The following is a 21,815-nucleotide window of genomic DNA, read 5'->3' as shown; positions in this document are numbered from 1 at the left end:
AAAGATGCATGCCTTTGTCAAGGGCGTCCGGGTGGCGTGGCGGTCTATTCCGTTGCATACCATCACAGCGATTGCTGGTTCGAATCCCCCCGAGTTACCTGGGAAACGAGTGCTGGCTTGCTTGCAGCATTCTGGGCTGCAGGTGGGTTAAAGGCTGACAGGTCTTACTGTGGGGCAACTAGTCAGCGTCTCGTGCACCAAGTGCAATAAAAGTGAAACTATAGGCTCAAAATTAATGACCAGTAAGGTCCAAATCTTTTCTGTGAATAAGGGTTTGTTCAACTAGCTAGATAAAATGTCCAACAGTTTGTGGAAAACAGGCAATATCCAAGTTGTGCATGGCTACTGAAGCTGTGATTTAGATGTCTGCAAAACTTGCACTATTCAGCCAGTTCTAGCCAAGACAGTACGTCTAAGCTAAATCTCGCCAAGTTTTAGCCCAGTCGTGCAAGCTAGGCTAAAGCTAGTTATTTTATCAGGTACATTCAGAGCTAGATGAGAGCTAACACCTGGCCGCCACTTTGAAATCAGGTCTAATGCTCAATTGGAAGGAGATGAGGGGAGGTCTAATGCAATTAGGCCCCTGAAAACCAGAAGACACAAAGATATGTGTGTGTGTGTGTGTGTGTGTGTGTGTGTGTGTGTGTGTGTGTGTGTGTGTGTGTGTGTGTGTGTGTGTGTGTGTGTGTGTGTGTGTGTGTGTGTGTGTGTGTGCATATGTGTTTGTCTTTTTTTCAGTGGCTGGCTAACCAGATATGGGCCACTTCAATGATGCAGCACTGATGGCCTTCTTCTGGCCCTGACAAAATGGATGTGAGTCTGAAGTGGCTCACATGTATAATAGCAAATATGGCCCAAATATGTCAAATCAAATGGGAGCCTTTTTTGGCAAAGATGCGGTGCTCTCCGCAACATGTAATCTGGATGTGACCCTGAAGTGGCCCGTGTGGTAAATGGTGAATGTGGTCTAAATATCACAAAACAAATATGGGCCACCTTTGGCAAATATGTGGCACATGCGGCATTGCTGTGGCTTGGTTCTGGCCCAGATCTGGCAAACAGGAGCAGACTGCCAAGTGCCATCACTCCACGCGGTATGTGGGCCGGATGAAAGTGTCGTGTGTGGGACGGGTCCGGACCACAGCAATTTTGCTATCTGGGTATTATCCCTCCCCCCTCCCTTTTCATTCTTTAAATCTCTCGCAATCCCTCTTCATCTCACCTAATCTCTACTTGGCCTTCTCAAAATCAACTCATTCTTTGAACAGCCTCCTACCTTTCATATATTACTCTATCTATCCATCCATCCTCTCTCCTTTCCTCCTCCCCATGTCCTTCTATCCATATATTTTTCTCTCCCCCATATTTGTCTTTCTATTTATGTTGAAAGAGAAAACCATTTGCTACTTTTTAGACATGTGTGCTGTATTTCTGCCATTTAGCGAAGATTCTTCTCTGCGGTGGCATGCAATCAGAGTAATACTCGTACAGCAGTAAACTACAGTTCACCATGGCATGCAATCAGAGTAATACTCGTACAGCAGTAAACTACAGTTCACCAATCGCTGACTTTAAAAGCAGCCAGTTAGGAGTGAAAAGGTGTGGCCCACGGAAAAAGCACCTGTTGTGTAGCCCTAGAACAATTTCCATGACATGGAAGTAAGTAAGTAAGTAAGTAAGTAAGATTTTATTTATATAGCACTTTTAAAAACACACATTTACAAAGTGTTTTACACTCAATATACAAAATACAACTACATACATAAAATAAATTGAATGTAAAACATGGCATAGGGAGTAACAGACTAAGCTGAAACCGAACCAAATCAGAAGGCAGGGGTGGGGAACTACAGTGCATCCGGAAAATATTCACACCCCTTCACTTTCCTCACATTTTGTTATGTTACAGCCTTATTCCAAAATGGATTAAATTCCTTTTTTTCTCATCAATCTACATACAATACCCCATAATGACAAAGTGAAAAAGGTTTTGTAGAATTTTTTGCAAATTTATTAAAAATAAAAAACTGAAATATTGCATGTACATAAGTATTCACACCCTTTACTCAGTACTTAGTTGAGGCACCCTTGGCAGCAATTGCAGTGTCAAGTCTTCTTGGGTATGAAGCTACAAGCTTAGCACATCTATATTTGGGGTATTTCTCCCATTCTTCTGTGCAGATCCTCTCGAGCTCTGTAAAGTTAGATGGGGAGCATTGCTGCACAGCTATTTTCAGGTCTTTCCAGAGATGTTCAATGGGGTTCAAGTCTGGGCTCTGGCTGGGCCACTCAAGGACATTCACAGACTTGTCCCGCAGCCACTCCTTCGTTGTCTTGGCTGTGTGCTTAGGGTCGTTGTCATGTTGAAAGGTAAACCTTCGCCCCAGTCTGAGGTCCTGAGCGCTCTGGGGCAGGTTTTCATCAAGGATCTCTCTGTACTTTGCTCCATTCATCTTTCCCTCGATCCTGACTAGTCTCCCAGTTCCTGCCAATGAAAAACATCCCCACAGCATGATGCTGTCACCACCATGCTTCACTGTAGGGATTCAGGTTATTAGCAAAGTGATGAGAGGTGCCTGGTTTCCTCCAGATGTGACGTTTGGCATTCAGGCCAAAGAGTTCAATCTTGGTTTCATCAGACCAGAGAATCTTGTTTCTCATGGTCTGCGAGTCCTTTAGGTGCTTTCTGGCAAACTCCAAGCGGGCTGTCATGTGCCTTTTACTGAGTAGAAGCTTCCGTCTGGCCACTCTACCATAAAGGCCTGATTGGTGGAGTGCTGCAAAGATGGTTGTCCTTCTGGAAGTTTCTCCCATCTCCACAGAGGAACGCCGGAGCTCTTGGTCACCTCCCTGATCAAGGCCCTTCTCTCCCGATTGCTCAGTTTGGCTGGGCGGCCAGCTTTAGGAAGAGTCCTGGTGGATCCAAACTTATTCCATTTACGAATGATGGAGACCACTGTGTTCTTCGGGACCTTCAAAGCTGTAGAAATGTTTGTGTACCCTTCCCCAGATCTGTGCCTTGATACAATCCTGTCTCGGAGGTCCACAGACAATTCCTTTGACTTCATGGCTTGGTTTCTGCTCTGACATGCACTGTCAACAGTGGGACCTTATATAGACAGGTGTGTGCCTTTCCAAATCATGTCCAGTCAATTGAATTTACTACGGTCGGACTCCAATCAAGATGTAGAAACATCTCAAGGATGATCAGTGGAAACAGGATGAACCTGAGCTCAATTTTGAGTGTCATAGCAAAGAGTGTGAATACTTATGTACATGCAATATTTCAGTTTTTTATTTTTAATACATTTGCAAAAATTTCTACAAAACCTTTTTCACTTTGTCATTATGTGATATTGTGTGTAGATTGATGAGGGAAAAAAAGGAATTTAATCCATTTTGGAATAAGGCTGTTACATAAGAAAATGGGAGGAAAGTGAAGGGGTGTGAATACTTTCCAGATGCACTGTATAAGAAGGCTTACCTGAAAAGATTGGTTTTTACAAGTCACTTAAAACAGTCCAGAGATTCAGTGAATCTAATGGATTGGGAAGATTATTCCAGAGGTTTGGGGCTAAAACTGCAAAGGTGCGATCACCTTATGTTTTGCATTTGGAGTGAGGGATGGAAAAAAGACTGAGGTTGAGGATTGCAGTGGTCAGGAAGTGGAATGGGGAATGAGAAGATCAGAGATATAACTGGGGGCAAGATCATGTACTGCTTTAAATGTAATCAATAAGATTTTATAGATTATTCTGAATGTTATGGGAAGCCAATGGAGGGATGCGAGAATAGGGGCAATATGGGACCTATGGGTAGTTCTGGTTAGTAGTCTGGTTCTGGTTAGTAGTCTAGCAGCTGCATTCTGAACCAACTGTAGACGATTTAAAGTAGCTTGGTTGAGGCCAGAGTAGAGGGAGTTACAGTAATCTAGATGGCAGAAAATTAAAGTTTGAATTAATTTTTCGATATCCTTAAAAGACGCAATATTTCTTAGCTGAAGAAAACAGGATTGGACAAGCTGAGTAACATGGTGATGAAAAGACATATTCCGGTCAAAGATGATGCCAAGATTTTTAGCGGTAGGTTTGATGTTTGAATGAAGTGGACCAGTAAACTGATCAACTGCATTGGCAAAGTTCTCAGGACCAATTAAGAGAACTTCAGTTTTGTCAGGGTTTAGATGGAGGAAATTAAGGGACATCCAGTCTTTGGTGGCAGCTAAGCAATCATGGAGAGAGTAGAGTTGATTCAGGTTATTGGGTTTAGTAGTGAAATAGATCGGAGTATCATCAGCATAGCAGTGGTATGACATGTCTTGAAAGTGACTAAACAAAGAGGTTTGTAAAATGTAGAAATAATATGTTTCTTCATCCATTTATTATCCATACTTGTTTATTAAACCCATAACAGCCCATCCCAGCATCTATTCTCTCTTTTTGTCTCTTTCGCTATCTGTTTTTTCCTTTGTTTCACTTCACATCTTTGTTATTTCTTAAAGGGGAAGTCCACTGATTTTCAGTTTCGTCTCTGTCTGTCTGCACATGGAAACACCTGCAGTTGTTCCTGGTCGTTCCTGCATGTCTTGGGCGGCAGTGAAACTGAGTATCTTTCCAGCCACTAAGTGATGTATTGTGACGTCATTTGGCGGTCGAAAAAAACTAAATACAGCCTGGCAGGGTTTCTGATAATCTACTCTAAACACGCTGTTCAAAAAACACATCCTCATTTCTCTTGGCTAAACTGTTTCCGGTGGTGGAAATGAAGTCCCACAACACTAGCACAGAGGATTTTATGGACGACCATAAAGAATCTTAACTGCAGTGCATTCTGGTACGTGTAGGTGCAGTGGGAAAGACTGTGAGCAGGAGCGCGCTGATTTCTCCATCAATGTAGTAAAACTGTGAGGATCTTATTGCTTCAATCGACTACATTACTCATCAGTACTTATTGCACATACACAAAACCATAGGTCACATTTCCCTTTAACGAGTGAAGTTGACAAACCACAGCAGCTTTGTTGACTACCATACCTCTTTTGTCAATTTAAACCTATTTAAAGTTTAAACTCCATCTTCTCAAGCAAGTTAGATTAGTCGTACTTAAAAAGAGACCTGTAGTTGTTGTCAAATTGATTGCAATTTAGGAACCAAGAACAATCAGGAACAATTTATTGTCATTTCTTTCTCTCTCTCTCTTTTTTTTGCTTTGTTCTCTCTGTTTTTGTATGTTTTTGGTGGTGTCGTTTTTTGAGGAAATTTGGGATGTGAGTTTTTGTCTTTTGTGTCACACTGCTATGGGCTGTGAGAAATGGAATTTTGTTGATTTTGTATATGCAAGTACATGGAAGAAGTGTCAAATTGTTCCTGATTCCTGATTCCTGTACTTGCATGCACAAAAGAAACGAAATTCTGTTGCCCCGAGTCCACAGCAGTGTGACACAGAAGACAAAAACACACATCCCAAATTTCCCAAAAAACACCACCAAAAACACACAAAAACGGAGAGAACAAAGCAAAAACCCACAAACAGTTAACAATAGTCCACTCAGTGCAACACAGTCCAAAAATTCCACTGTCCAGAGAATGAACGTCAGCAAGGATGACTGTTGGAACTGCCGATCTGCATGGGCTAGCAGTTAGCTTAGCCTGCCCCACTTCTGCATCCTGTCAGACTGCCCTCGGTGTTTCCTCCTCGGGCACAGCTCCAGGCAAGGCTGTGGTCCCTTGGTCCACCGGACGCCACAAACCAGGCTCCCCCTGCCGATCCAACGCCAGCTCTCTCAGCCAGACACCTTTGACACACCTCTCCGCTCTCCCCACAATGACACCAAAAAACAGTCAGTGCTACGCGAGGCCGCCGCCAGACCGCCTCGGCGTTATCGGAACTGCCAGTCTGCATGGGCTAGCAGTTAGCTTAGCCTACCCTTGCTTCTGCATCCTGTCAGACCACCCTTGGTGTTACCTATTCGGGCGCAGCTCTGGTCAGGGCCGTGGTCCCTGGGCCCACAGGACACAGCAGACCAAGCTCTCCCAGCGGATCCAGCACCAGCTCTCCCAGCCATCAAACGAAGACAAAACAAACTTAGAAGCGGACAGAGACATTGCATGGATGGTACTGGGTGAGGCCGCCGCAAATGAAAGTTCACTCCGCCATCTTCCCACGCCGGTACTGGGTGAGGCCGCTGCAGATGTGAATTCATGCCGCCATCTTCCCACACCGGAAGCGGAAAGCTAGTTAAATGGAGTTTGTGAGAGTTAAATTTGAATTTAATCATCTTAGATGTGAACATTTACAGCCAAACCTTATCAAAAGACGATTATGGGACTTCTGATGATCCAAATTTCCTTTTTTGGTTCCATGAAAATATGGACACGTGAATTAGGAATCGGCTTTGATTATGTGAAGAAAGTAACTTGAAAAGTGATTTGCATCTCATCCTACTAGTTATTTAGAAGTTATATACTGTACTTATGGTTAAATATAACAGGGTCATACACACACAGACCCACACAAATGTAAACACACAAAACACATGCTCATATTAATAACCAAACCCCCACAAATACTAGTACACCTACTGAAACACCCCTAAGTCATACATGAAGACCTACATACAAACACTCTCCGCATGATTTCACGTCTACCTCATATCACACTGCTTACATTTTCTCCGTTAATCTGTGATTCTTGCAGGGGTTAAATATATTGGCAAGGTCTTCCTTGCCAATAATCTGATTTAATTAGCTGTGTGTATCATTGCCATTTCAAACTCCTAACACTGTCCTGTACATGAGCCCATTAGTCCCCATTAGCGTGTTTGTGTTTACACATTTCTAAATGACTGCGGTTGCAGGCAAACAAGTATATGCATGTGTAGGTATGTCTATGCATATGCAGTAGCAAGTGTGTGTGTGTGTGTGTGTGTGTGTGTGTGTGTGTGTGTGTGTGTGTGTGTGTGTGTGTGTGTGCACAAATTTGAACTGTACTTTCAATGCTGGCAGATAAACAGGAAGGATGTAGGTTAGCCATGCACTAATTGACCTGGCCAATGGGCAAATTGACTCCCATATACCCTCATTAGGCTCGTTAGTACATCCAGTGTTGTAGTCGAGTCACTAAACCTCGAGTCCGAGTCGAGTCTCGAGTCCCCAGTGTTCGAGTCCAAGTCCGAGTCCGAGTCACCAAAGAAAAGTCGAGTCGAGTCCGAGTCGAGTCCCCATTACCTGAGTCCGAGTCGAGTCCCTATTACCCTAGTCAGAGTCCGAGTCATCAAGGTTGAGTCTGAGTCGAGTTCCAAGATGGCTCCAGTGATCCACTCGGGCACAAAGATCTGACATACAAATAAAAAAGGTCTACATTAAACAAAAATGACACAGCTGTCACCATTTCAAAGGGAGTTTAATTACTTTGTGACACGATAGCCAAACAAATGCACACCCACACACTCGCACACATGCACGCGGAAGCATGCGCGCACACACACATTTTTAGAACAGTCTGAATTTCTTTGACATTCTGAACATTGGATGTGCTTCAAAACACATTGATAGCTTTGAATAGCATGATGTTAGCAAATGGTGGAAACAGTATACAGAAGTAAGTTCCGCAGCATACAATACATTCATAAAAACTAGTCAAAAGACATTGTCTCTTAGGAATAGTTAGGAACAAAGGGCTGGTGGCACTAGTTTTAAGCATACACGTTGCATTTCAAAAACACAAGATCTGACAGCATGGAACTACTCAACCTTGCACGGTGAGGCCTCATCAAAATGCCTCCATGACTAAATACCCTTTCAATGGGCGCACTGGAGGCAGGGATAGAGAATACCTGTGTGGCAATCTGATAGAGAGGGTAGGGAATTTGGATTTTTTTTGCTGCCAAAACCTGAGGCACGGGACTGAGTCAGAGTCCTGCTCAGCGATCAAGTTGAGGTATGCAGTCAACTGAGCCTGGCCAGACGGCTTCTTCTCGGTGGAGGAGGGAGTCCTCCTATAGTGGGAGAACATTCTCAACAGCTTCTCAGGAGGACACTCTGAAAGTTCACCTTCCCCTGGTCCTGTTGCTTCCGCTGCATCTGCTGTTGATACCGCTTGCTTGTCACCCTCTGCCTTTATATACTCTGAAATGAGAGGGGGGCATGGGGGACTCATTACAAATATGTTATTGACTAGGCCTACATGACAAGTGACACGCCTATGTGCTTTATTGTAACACCTTCAATGATATAAACATCACAACAATCAAATAGTTAATCACTTAACTAACATTAATCAAAACATTTCTCACCTTTGATCTCAGTCTTCAGCACATCTTTGACGTCACTGTCCAGCTGCACATCATGTTCTAGCCACTGGAAGCCAAATGCTTGGTCCAACACAGATGCTATGAAGTAGGCATTGGTGAAAGGAAATTTGGTGGGGCCTCTTCCTTCAGCTGGCTCACATCCTGGTATCTTGACTGCACTGAAAACCTCTGCAAACCTTGTTTTCAAGGAGCTCTCCCCAGAGGCCCACAGTATCTGGCTTGTCCTCTTATTTCCTGCAGGTGACAGCGCAGAGTGAGGACACAGCGCACAATCACACTGACGGTGACAGTAGTCTCACCCTGAGTTAGGTTGGTTGCCTCTAAGAACGGATCAAGAACTTCGATCAGTTCTTTAAGCTGAGCATACTCTCGCGGGGATAAGATAAGGCTTTTGTGCCCCTCTGATTCCAACACACTGGACAGCTTTTGCATGTCTAAATGCACATAAGCCTTCACCTGCTTCAGAGTGGAATTCCATCATGTGGCATTCGCTGTTGGAATTGTTGCATCACCAGAACATGCTTCAAAGCAGTCTTTAAACGAGGTGCCACTGTGGAGGAGGTTGGCTGCACGGGATAGCTTTGCTAGGGTGCTTGACAGCCCACTGGTGTCTTTCAGACCATCTTTTATGACCAACTGCAGTGAATGTGTGAAGCATGATAGTCTCTGCATCTCACAGTTCTCAGCCAAAGTGTCATTGACTGTCTGTTGATCTTCTGGCATCAGGTCTTGCCATATTTCATCATCCTCCTCAAATGTGCTGGGATCATGAGCTTCAGCATCACAAGGATCCTCTAGGGGAAAGCTGGCCTGGAAAGCTTTTCTCATGTTGGATGCATTGTCAGTTATGACAAAGTTGATCTTGTCCTTAATCAGGTATTCTTCAGCACAGCATTCAAACATCATTGCAATCTTCTCTCCTGAGTGTTTCCCATGCACTCTTTTGCAGGAAAGAAGATATGACTGAAGGCTGAGTTCCTGTTTTTTTTATCCATTGCCACTGTGTGTGCTGTCACTCCAAGGAATGACTGCATCTTTCGTTCACTCCAAATGTCTGTGGTAACAGCAACACTCGATGCTTCTGCCAGCTGGCTCTTTATCTGTTCTTTCTTGACTTCCACCATTCCTGGAATGGTCATAGAGGAAACTGTGGATCTTGCTATGGGCCGGTACTGAGGGTCCAGGACATGCAGGTAGTGCTTGAAGTCCTCGTTGTCAATGATGGAGAGTGGCAAGCAGCACTTAATGATTAGATCTTTTACAAGGACATCACTTATAGCCTTCTGACGTGGATGTTTGAGGTCGTACATCCTTTGCTGTCCATCATTTAAAAATGATGTGATCATCTTCTGACCTGGAGCAGCTGGCATCACATCTGAAGCAGTGGAGGCACGGTATTCTTGGAACCTAGGGGAAGATAGGATACACACTTTAGCTTGCTGATGCCAAACTGTTTCAAGTAATCTTTCTCACAGCAAAAAATGTGTAACGTTATAGCTATAACAATATGCAATAACAATACAAATGTTACACATTATACACATAGTGGTTTGAACCATAACCAGTTAAGTTACATATTTAGTTATCTATATAACTAACATTACCATATTAGTAGATTAACTAATGTAAGCTAGCTGGATAAATGAAAAGTATGAGAAAAGATACATAATTTATGAGACTAACAGGACAGGGATTAATTAGCAAAACCCAGTCATTTAATTATTGATTTAAGTATGTTACATGCTACCTAGCTGAGCTTTAACTCTCTATCCTCCGTGAGTCTGTATGTTTATTCTGTATGGGTCAGGGAGGGTGTCATTTTGTTAGAAGACAGAGCCAGTTCATAGTACTGTTCAAAAGCTACGTCGCGCATGTCTATTTTTAGAATTTGACACACCCAATGCTGCATATATGCAAAGAAAAATATCCCCATATTTACAGTAGCCTATGCGGTGTCACCAATCACCATACGGTTCGGTAGTTTTCGGTACATCGGGGGGGAAAATGCCACATCCGTCAAATCTTGTACCGTCTCCAGCTCTCAAGAAAACCAGTGGCGGCATCCACATTAGCTTTCTTCAATTAGTCCATTTAGCGAGTAATAGCCTACAATTATTTTTATTTGCATTGTAAAGTTGTGCACATTTTATCAACATTATTTGTGGATGCATATAGGCTAGACTTCTTCCTTCTCCGCACTTGGAGAATATTCATGGCGGAGACCTGCAATGTGCGGATTTGTTATTGCTAGTTAAGATTAATGCTAACATGGTAGTTCAGTGTGGTGTGTTTTTTCCGTTAAGTGTATGCTACTTGGTAATTAGCTAAATGATAAATAGGAAAAATCAGTTTTAATCTCCCTATAACATGAAGACGCTGCGTGTTACTTACCAACTCATCATTAGTGAGATCGATGGCACGCTCGTACCGAAAGCGAACCGTACTGTGACTTTTCTGTGCAATGCTGCATTAGCATGCTAACAGTAACGTTACTTAACTTACCTATACAATTTCACTTGGTTCTAGTGATATGATATACCCGCCATACCACCGAACCCAACGGTTCTAGTGACATGATATACCCGCCACACGACCCAACCCAACGGTTCTAGTGATATGATATACCCGCCACACGACCTGACCCAACATCTTGGACCAGTGGTTGAGTTACTTCAGAGGCTATTGTTACCGTAGCTAGATAGCTAGCTAGCTAACGTTAACTGATCACCATCAACTGACTGCATATCACTTACTTTTCTGGGTGCATCCTTGACAGATGTCTGTTGAAGTTTGAGGTTGTCCCGGTCTTCTCCTCAATAGTTCGTTTACATATCGAACATGTAGCAGTGATCTTGCTGGAATTTGTTGTAAAATCTGTGTAAGCAAAGAGCACAATTCGGGGCGTCTCTTTAGGCATCTTCGCGCTACTGAACATGACGGTATGCACGCCACGTGAATCCGCATGTAGGTGGAACACACGTGCCTGCCCTTACACGGAATTGAATAATGTTACAGTATTAATATAGCTATCAATTTATTTTAATAGGGCCTATTATTTTAAAAAAATCTAACAAAAACAGTCTTTATCAATTAAAAAGTCAGAGTCCGGGTCTCCAACTTCCGAGTCCGAATGCAGTAAATTCGCGAGTCCGAGTCCAAGTCCGAGTCATCAGTGCTCAAGTCCAAGTCGAGTCACGAGTCATGAAAATCAGGACTCGAGTCGGACTCGAGTCCGAGTCCTGGACTCGAGTACTACAACACTGAGTACATCATTAGCACCTCATTAGCACTTCCAATTAGGATATTGACACACAGACTGGATAACTGTGGAAAATATTGTGTAACGGTGAGTTTGGCCGTTAACATGGAAAAACTACAACCCTGCGTGGAGTGAAAGACAAACTCATGGCTTGGGTGGTGTCAGTTTACCTGAATTAGAAACACGTTGTTTTGGGGGACATTACATTACATTGAATTTTCAGGCATTTAGCTGATCTTTTCTTCCGAAAAGAGATCGATTATAGGTTCAGTGCTTTGCTCTGGACCAAAAAGTTATGTAACTTTTGTATAGCTCCACCATGTGACGTGTGTTTCTATTGCATGAGCTAACCAGGAGACAGAAAAACTAGAGACAGATGGGTGAAAATGTGAGAAAGCGGGAGAGAAAAGCAGCAAGAGGTAGACAGACATCTAGATAGTTGAAGACTATTGCAATACAAGTACAAAATAACAGTACAAAGTTAGTGCAGTATTTGAAATATAGTCTAACTTTAACTTAATTTATAGTAGGGGTCGACAGCATGGCCAATTATCGGAGCCGATATTTTGACAATTATTGGAATCGTTGTTTTTTTTATGTGATTACCAGTAAATGCGTTGCTTTGGGTCTGATGTAGCCGGCTCTCTCTGTCTGTAGTGAACAATCCGTGGTTTCGACAAACGTCTCGCCCACAGCACTATCCCATTGGTCACATGTCACCAGTAATAGCTTATCAACACTGAAGGCTACCGTGCCACAGACGGGCACAGAGGAAGGAAGGCATGTGCAGACCGGAGCAGCTCTGGTGTGTGAGCGGAGCTGTGTTTCGGAGGCGAGGCAGCAGATATTGCCGAACTTGCAAGAAACATTGCAACTTGGGCACGGTGGCGCAGTGGGTAGTGCTGTTGTCTCACAGCAAGAAGGTCCTGGGTTCGAATCCCAGGGTTGTCCAACCTTGGGGGTCATCCCAGGTTGTCCACTGTGTGGAGTTGGCATGTTCTCGCCGTGACTGCAGTGGGTTTTCTGCGGGTGCTCCGGTTTTCCCCACCATCAGAAAGACAGGCATGTTAGGGTTAATACTCCTGTCTGTGTCCCTGAGCGAGGCATGGCAAGACCAACTGGAGTTGGTCCCCGGGCGGAGCCCAGTGGCTGCCCGCTACTCCTAGCTACACAGCTAGGATGAGTTAAATGCAGTGTAATTTCCCCCATGGGGATCAGTAAAGTATCTCAAAATCAAAATAAAAAAATAAATAAATAAAAAACATCAAAATCTTATGATCTATTTTTAAGATGAGTTACACCATTGAAAATGCCCGAATAATGTACTTTGTTGCAGTGGTATACAGGTAACTATTATGAGATAACTGGGTTTATTTACGTAGCAATAGCTATATGAATGAATGAATGAATAATGCTTTATTTCAAACATGTAAACAAGCAGGATATAACATACAGATAATCCATTGCCAATAATCTGAAGTGATCAACCAACCCACACATCAAACCTGGTGAACAAATCTGTGTGTGCATCAGATTATTTGTTACGTGTTGGAAACGCACCAGGAGGAAGGATGCACTTGTTTTTCCTGCCCCTTCTCACCCACTCTGAAGTTAATTCAGCTACTATACAATACAAAAGGAAAATAAGAAAAAAATAAAAACCAAAAATATGACAATAAAACATGTATATATTTTTTATTTATATTATATACATATATTTATATTATAATATATTTATATTAAATCAATAGCTTTTTATATAGGCCAGTATGAAAAACCTGGAGTGCACAAATAATAAATAAATGACAGTAACGGAGTTACAGATGCCAGGGTTTATGAGATAAAAGGCGTCCTACAGGAGCAGGGAACAAGGCAGGAGACACTGTCACGCCATGTATGAATAAATGATGTCGGTGGATCTTACAAATAAAAGCTGGATGTGCACAACAGGGAAAACCCCCGGAGCCGCTGGAAGAATCCTTCCGACAAAGTCAAGAAATGTATGTTAGGAAGTGGCTTCAGAAGATTCTTTGGTTGTGTTGCTGGCAGTTTCATGCTCTCACCCTATTTTGCTGTTGTCCCGTATGTCCCTCTGGATAAAAGTCACAAATGCACAAACACACGCACACGCACACGCACGCACACACACACACACACACACACACACAACCTGTCCAAAAAATAAACAGTCCAATCACAGCTGTAGATCCTGATCCAAGGCAGCGTCATAGTCAAGAAGTAATGCAGCAGAATTATGAACACTGATAGCATCCATCCATCATCCATCCGTCATTCATCCATCCATCCATCCATCCATCATCCATCCATCGTTCATCTACCCTCCGAACCGCTTGTCCTGCTCTCAGGGTCGTGGGGATGCTGGAGCCTATCCCAGCAGTCATTGTGCAGCAGGCGGGGAGACACCCTGGACAGGCCGCCAGGCCATCACACAGGGCCGACACACACACACACACACACACACACACACACACACACACACACACACACACACACACACACATTCACACCTAGGGACAATTTAGTACGGCTGATTCACCTGACCTATATGTCTTTGGACTGTGGGAGGAAACCAGAGCCCCCGGAAGAAACCCACGCAGACACGGGGAGAACATGCAAACTCCACACAGAGGATGACCCGGGACGACCCCCAAGGTCGGACTACCCCGGGGGCTCGAACCCAGGACCTTCTTGCTGTGAGGCGACCGCGCTGACGGCAGCAGTACTGAAAAGTTGAGCGGGTCGTCCCGCGATGTGGACAGCATGTTGGCGTGTGTCAGCTGTTGCCATGGAAATCATTCCACATCGCAGGACTCATAACTGTGCCTCTGCCGCCGGAGACACGGAGAGCTACAGAGATCACCATCATTGCTCAAAGGAAGAGCAGGCATTGACACGTGCTCTGCAGCCTCTTGATCCAGCAAGGGGTAGTCGACTGGGCACGTGCACGTTGTTTCCCCCCCTCATGTTTTCCAGCAGTGCCTTGCTTCACTTTCACAGCATTTCACACCTCCAGCCAAGCACAGCCCCGGTCTTCTGCTCTTGGCCACTGGATCATCTAGTTGGTTGAGTGCCTTGAGGTTATCGAGTGGGCCTCTCCTGTCACAGATGTCTCATCGTGTTTGCCCCGTGGGGCGGGGCAAATAGTACCCCCCCCCGCACATCCGCCATCCACATCCAACTTGCCAACATTATCATGCGTCTACGCCTACATACAGTGGTTCGGCCAGCATGCATTTTACAACAACACGCCCCAGTGACTTGTTACCCCAACTTCCTGCGCCTGTGTGTTAAACAGGAAGTCACATGAAAGGTAAACTTCAACCACGTCTTGGCGGTGTAACCTGGGCTTTACATGGACAAAGCAGGATTCAGACTAACAGTAAGCTGGAAGATGCTGAATATGGAGTTGCCAGGGAAGAGGAAGAGGAAGTTAAAGAGGTTTATGGATGTGGTGAGGGAGGACATGCAGGTGGCTGGTGTGACAGAGGAAGATGCAGAAGACAGGAAGAGATGGAAATGGATGATCCGCTGTGGTGACCCCTAATGGGAGCAGCCGAAAATAGTAGTAGTAGTAGTAGTAGTAGTAGTAGTAGTAGTAGTAGTAGTGGTGGTGGTAGTAGTAGTGGTAGTAGTAGTAGTAGAGTAAGCTGGAAGTTAGTGATCTTTGTTGGCCTTTGTTGAATTTTTTTTTCCTCCTTTTCTCCTCAATTGCACTTGGCCAATTACATTAAGTATGGAGACAAAGCAAGAGAAGCAAGATTGAGATGGCTTGGACATGTGTGGAGGAGAGATGCTGGGTATATTGGGAGAAGGGTGCTGAATGTGGAGCTATCAGGGTAGAGGAGAAGGGGAAGGCCAAAGACAGGGTTTATGGATGTGGTGAGGGAGGACATGAGGATGGCTGGTGTGACAGAGGAAGATGCAGAGGACAGGAAGAGATGGAAATGGATGATTTGCTGCGGTGACCCCTAACGGGAGCAGCTGAAAGTAGTAGTAGTAGTAGCAGTGTACTTGGCCAATTACCCTTTTTTCTGAGTCGTCCCGGTGCTGCTCCACCCTCTCTGCCGATCCGGGGAGAGCTGCAGACTACCACATGCCTCCTCCAATACATGTGGAGTCACGAGCCACTTCTTTTCACCTGACAGTGAGGAGTTTCACTAGGGGGGCATAGCGCATGGGAGGATCACGCTATTCCCCCCAGTCCCCCCCCGACAGGCTCCCCGACTGAGCAGAGGAGGCGCTAGTGCAGCAACCAGGACACATACCCACATCTGGCTTCCCACCCACAGACACGGCCAATTGTGTCTGTGGGGACGCCCGATCAAGCTGGAGGTAACGCAGGGATTCGAACCGGCGATCCTCGTGTTGGTAGGCAACAGAATAGACCGCTACACTACCCAAGTGCCCAAGCAAACATACTCTTAATCATAACACTTTCATTCACCAAGTGAGCACAGAAAAAAAAAGTCTGTGACTTTAGGGTTTAGTTTTGTGATTTGACACCTGGTTTTCATATTAAAACACAACATAGTTTATTCTGTAACTCTGTATTCGTTATTGTTTTCACGTAATTTCTTTTAAGAATTAATTTTATTTCAATATTCATCCACTACAATGTCCACAACACATGAGATATCATACAGCTCATGAATGTAGGGCCGAAAAAGCACATTCTCCATGACAAACGGAATGACTCAGAAATGTGTAAAGAAGGTAATGGAGTAACCGACACACTTATCTACCACGATAAAAACAGAATACCAATTAAAGAGCAATTCTCTACCACGTCACTGGTCATCTTTAGACTCTAGATCAGGTGTCTCCTGACTCGTTTGGACTTGGTGATGTGGACTATAGAGCCAAGAGGAAGGCCGCCGGTGTGCCAATCTCTAATATGGAGGGAATTTATAAAGCTCAATAATATATCTCTTTATACTTTCTACCATGCCTTGGTTAAGAGCATGTAGTGTCTTGATCCCCTTGCATGCCCCCTCAAATGGACGCCTGGTTGTAGGGTCACTGGCCGAACGTCTTGATAGAGGAGGACATATGAGAGCAGTCCCATTGCCCATTATGCACCAGCCCAGAGCAGCATCCAGCAGGTTCTGTGAGGATCTGTGAGGCTCATCATGTGTGAGGGAGTCGCTGGTCAGGCACTGGCAGCCCAAATAAAGACTTTTGGATTAAATCAAGTTAGATGCACGTTGCAGTGATGTAAAGTCTGCAAAGCAACACGTTTGAAGTAGACTGTGGATACCAGCCGTCTACAGGCGCAACAAACTAGCGCTAGTCTCCACTAGTGACGTCATGCCTTTCAGAGGGAGCCTGCCCTGTCAGACATGCAAGTGTTCACCTAATGGATCACCATTCACCATTACTGAAGACTCCTATGAGTGACAAGCAGGCCCTATTTAGGATTAATTCCCCTAAATATTTTGTAATTTGGGGCATCCGGGTAGCATAGCGATCTATTCTGTTGCCTCGCTGGATCAAATCCCCTTATTACTTCCGACTCTGTCAGGCGTCCCTACAGACACAATTGGCCGTGTCTGTGGGCGGGAAGCCGGATGTGGGTATGTGTCGTGGTCGCTGCACTAGCGCCTCGTCTGGTTGGTCAGGGCGCCTGTTTGTGGGAGAGGGGGAACTCGGGGGGGGGGGGGGAATAGCAGCACGTCCCCCTGGTGAAACTCCTCACTGTCAGGTGAAAAGAAGCGGCTAGTGACTCCACATGTATGGGAGGAGGCATGTGGTAGTCTACAGCCCTCCCCGGATCAGGAGAGGGGGTGGAGCAGCGAACGGGACGGCTCAGAGAGTGGGGTGATTGGCTGGGTACAATTGGGGAGAAAAAGGGGGAAAATTGAAAAAAGTATATATATATATATATATATATAGTAATGCATGTCTGCATTTCTTCTTTACCCATAGACCCACAGATTCATTTTTCTAGGTATTTTAGTTGTATTATTAATAATAATAATAATGCAATATATAGTATATAGGGCCCTGTGATGGCCTGGCAGCCTGTCCAGGGTGTCTCCCCTCCTGCCGCCCAATGACTGCTGGGATAGGATCCAGCATCCCTGCGACCCTGAGAGCAGGATGAGCGGTTTGTATAATGTATGGATAATCATCATCATCATCATTACATTTATATAGCACTTTTCTGGACACCCAAAGTGCTTCACATTGAACATGGTAACTCACTTCAACCACCACCAATGTGCCGCACCACCTGGGTGATGCACGGCAGCCATTTTGCACCAGAACGCTCACCACACATCAGCTTGAGGTGGAGAAGGAGGTTGGGAATTTTGCCAGGACACCGGGAGACCCCCTACTCTTTGCGATCAGTGCCATGGGATCTTTAGTGACCACAGTGGGTCAGGACCTTGGATTATCGTCTCCTCCGAAGGATGGCATCTCCTACAGCACAGTGTCCCCGTCACTGCACTGGTGCATTGGGATTTGACGTTTGTTATTTTTATTGGGACCAGAGGGAAAACTGCCCCATACTGGCCCACCAACACCACTTCCCAGCAGCAACTCAGTTTTCCTGGGAGGTCCCCCATCCAAGTGCTAGCCAAGCCCATACCTGCTTAGCTTCCGCCATGTGGCAGAGCCGGGGTACATGTCGGTATGGCTGCCGGCATATATTCGGCATAATTGTGACAAACCGCAGCCTTTCATGTGATTCAAGTCTAAAAATGTCACCGACAGCCCTCATTATCGATCTGAGATTTTAAAATGTAAATGATGATGGGCTATAATTCAGATGAAGCAAAACACAGATGTGTGACACAGCTGCTAATGAACCAGATGTTGGAGAGATTGGCATGTATGCTATGCGTGACATACACTCACAGACACACACAGCACCTAGTCATCTCTAGTGTCCTGGAGCCTCATTCATCGGTTGTTCGTACATACAAATTTGCTCTTACACACTCATGGGATTTTTTAGCTCTGAGGTTTGCCTGACAGAGCAGTGCAGAACCTGGCTAGCCCCTGAATTTAGACTTGACTAGCTAGCGCCGGTGTCTTTGCGAGCCTGGGTGATGGCTCGCTGCAAGAGGTAGACAACAGATGTTAGGGGGAAGGACTCACAGATGACTGCCGGGGTTTGCTGTGGTCTGTCAGACAATGTGGAGGGCTACAAAATTTCACGGGCGTGTAAGAACAAATTTGTACGTACGAACGATTGGTAAACGAGGCCCCGGGTCGCCGTGCTGAAGGCTGAAGGCCGCAGAGGTGCTGAGAAGCTTCCGGAAGAGGGACGGAGCTGAAAACACATTGGCATTCTCAGCCGGCCTTCCCTTATTGAAAAAAATATCAGCTCACTGTTGCAATAATTAATCTTTTGACTCCATTAAAAAGAAAAAAAAGGGGTGGGGGAAACACGGCTTTGCGGTCTTAAAATAACTCCCGGAGGAAGAGAGGAAACTTGGCCGCTGCCGCGCCACTAATAATGATTAGTTTGTCGTATGGATCGCAGGAAATGTTTCAGCGTTTGGTCAAAGCCAAGGGTAATTACTATCAGCCCGCCACAGAGGTGTGTGTTGACAGAGACACATGCACACACTTATACAAGCACACACTACATGCAAACAGATGCATGTGCACACACACTAACACACATACACTAACACACACACACACACACATACACTAACACACACACATAATGAGTGGACACGTATATTAGCAAGACATTAACATGGGTACATTGCTCACATAGTCCCTTTACCCCTACACACACACTACTGACTACTCGCTCCCTCCTTTTTTGTACACACACACACACACACACACACACACACACACACACACACACACACACACAGACACACACGCTCTCAAATGACTGTTTTGCAGCCAGATAAATGAGCCGACACTCCTTGGGCTTAATAGTGGGGTTGTAATTAACATTGTCATGGTGATAATGGCCATTTATCCCTGACAGATCACACACGCACACACACACACACACACACACACACACACACACACACACACACACACACACACACACACACACACACACACTCAGTGTGCCCAGTCATCAATTCATTCTTTTCTCTCACTCTCTCCCCCTAAAATACAGCTCTGACGCAACTATTTTCTTTTTGGCTCACACACACACCCACACGCACACAAGCAGTGGTTAGCGTGGTTGCCTCACAGCAAGAAGGTTCTGGGTTCGAACCCCCGGGGTAGTCCAACCTTGGGGGTCGTCCCGGGTCGTCCTCTGGGTGGAGTTTGCATGGGTGTGTCTGCGTGGGTTTCCTCCGGGTGCTCTGATTTCCTCCCACAGTCCAAAGACATGTAGGTCAGGTGACTCAGCCACACTAAATTTTCCCTAGGTGTGTGTGTGTGTGTGTGTATGTGGGTGGGTGTGTGTGTGTGTGTGTGCGTGTGTGTGTGTGTGTGCGTGTGTCGGCCCTGTGATGGCCTGGCGGCCTGTCCAGGGTGTCTCCCCGCCTGCCGCCCAGTGGCTGCTGGGATAGGCTCCAGCATTCCCGCGACCCTGAGAGCAGGATAAGCGGCTTGGATAATGGATGGATGAATCACACACCTAAACAAATACTTGCATATCTACACAAACACATCGCATGTCTACACACACATCACCAGTCAACCCAGTGTCACGCCAGTGTGTAATACACCCGCCGGTCCACCGTGTCAGTGTCACAGTTTGCCTCGCTCAGGCGTGAAAAGTACACGCATGTATAAAGGTGCAGTGCCAGCAGGGGGCGATGATTAGGGTTAGAACTATGCCATTACAAACCTCCACACCCTCTCTGTCACACACACACAGACAAACGAACGGCCCCCGTGGCCCGTCTGTGAGTAAACGGGTAGCGTGTTATTGGTCCACAGTAGTCATATACGCAGTGTTGGGGAGTAATGGAATACATGTAACGGCGTTACGTGTCTAGAATACAAAATATGAGTCACTATATTCAAATACAGTTACAATTTAAATTCATGGTATTCAGAATAGTACATTCTTGAAATTAATGGATTACTTATTTTTTTCCTTTGGTGCCATTCTTATTTTAAGAGGATTGTGACACAAAATGCAGTGAAAGTGACACCTAAATGTTAGTTCCACAGTAAATTCAGTATAACAGTATGCTATATTTTCATCTTTGTCTCAGGTTTTTCATTCTAACAGCTATGGAAATAAAGAAAAGGACATGGAAAAGTTCTCTTCTCTCTTTTTTTTACCAGATAAAAAATCATAGATCTTTTGTGTTTACATACTCTTCTAGCCTTTGTTAATATATATTTAAGGTGACTCAAATGCATTCAGCCAGCTGATACAATAGAAGAAACAGAATAGTCTACTCAACTAAATAGTATTGTGTGAATGCTACATATACTGTTGCACAAAATGTAAGAAAATATTAAAGTAATCCAAAGTATTTAGAATGCGTTACTCGCATTGAGTAATCTAACGGAATACGTTAAAAATTACATTTCATGACATGTATTCTGTAATCTGTAGCGGAATACATTTTAAAAGTAACCCTCCCAACACTGCTTATATGATAGCTATTATCGTCACCGCACATCAGAACCACATCAGAACCATCGGCACAGTGAGACATACGGCTGCAGTGATGTCAGATGTCTTCGCACCATGTTGGGAAACAAACCAGCTGCGGTGCCGCTAAAGTCACCAATCAGCTAAAGCCGAGTCCATTTACCTTCACAGGGACGATGTCAGAACGAGCTGTTTTCATTAAGTTTGAATTTTAATAGAATTGATTTTTCGGATTTTCCCCCTTTTTCTCCCCAATTGTATCCAGCCAATTACCCCACTCTTCCGAGGCGTCCCGGTCGCTGCTCCACCCCATCTGCCGGTCCGGGGAGGGCAGCAGACCACCACGCGCCTCCTCCGATACATGTGGAGTCGCCAGCCGCTTCTTTTCACCTGACAGTGAGGAGTTTCGCCAGGGGGATGTAGCGCGTGGGAGGATCACGATATTCCCCCCAGTCCCCCCGAACAGACCCCCCGACCGACCAGAGGAGTCGCTAGTGCGGCTACCAGGACTAATACCCACATCCGGCTTCCCATCCACAGACACGGCCAATTGTGTCTGTAGGGACGCCCGACCAACCCGGAGGTAACACGGGGATTCGAACTGCCGATCTTCGTGTTGGCAGGCAACGGAATAGACCACCACAATAGAAAAAAAATGGTTACTGTTCACACTGTTC

General features: G+C 45.1%; 1 protein-coding gene across 1 annotated transcript in view; it reads left to right on the top strand.

The window, feature by feature from the left end:
- Positions 1–21,815, top strand: part of si:dkey-215k6.1 (transmembrane protein 132D) — a 450,750-nt gene that overhangs the window by 264,328 nt on the left and 164,607 nt on the right. The gene's annotated exons all lie outside the window — the stretch shown is intronic.

The sequence above is a fragment of the Lampris incognitus genome, chromosome 1 (genome assembly GCF_029633865.1).
Source record: "Lampris incognitus isolate fLamInc1 chromosome 1, fLamInc1.hap2, whole genome shotgun sequence".
NCBI lineage: Eukaryota > Metazoa > Chordata > Actinopteri > Lampriformes > Lampridae > Lampris > Lampris incognitus.
Note: the sequence above shows the minus strand (reverse complement) of the source record. Positions and strands in the feature narration are given on the sequence as shown.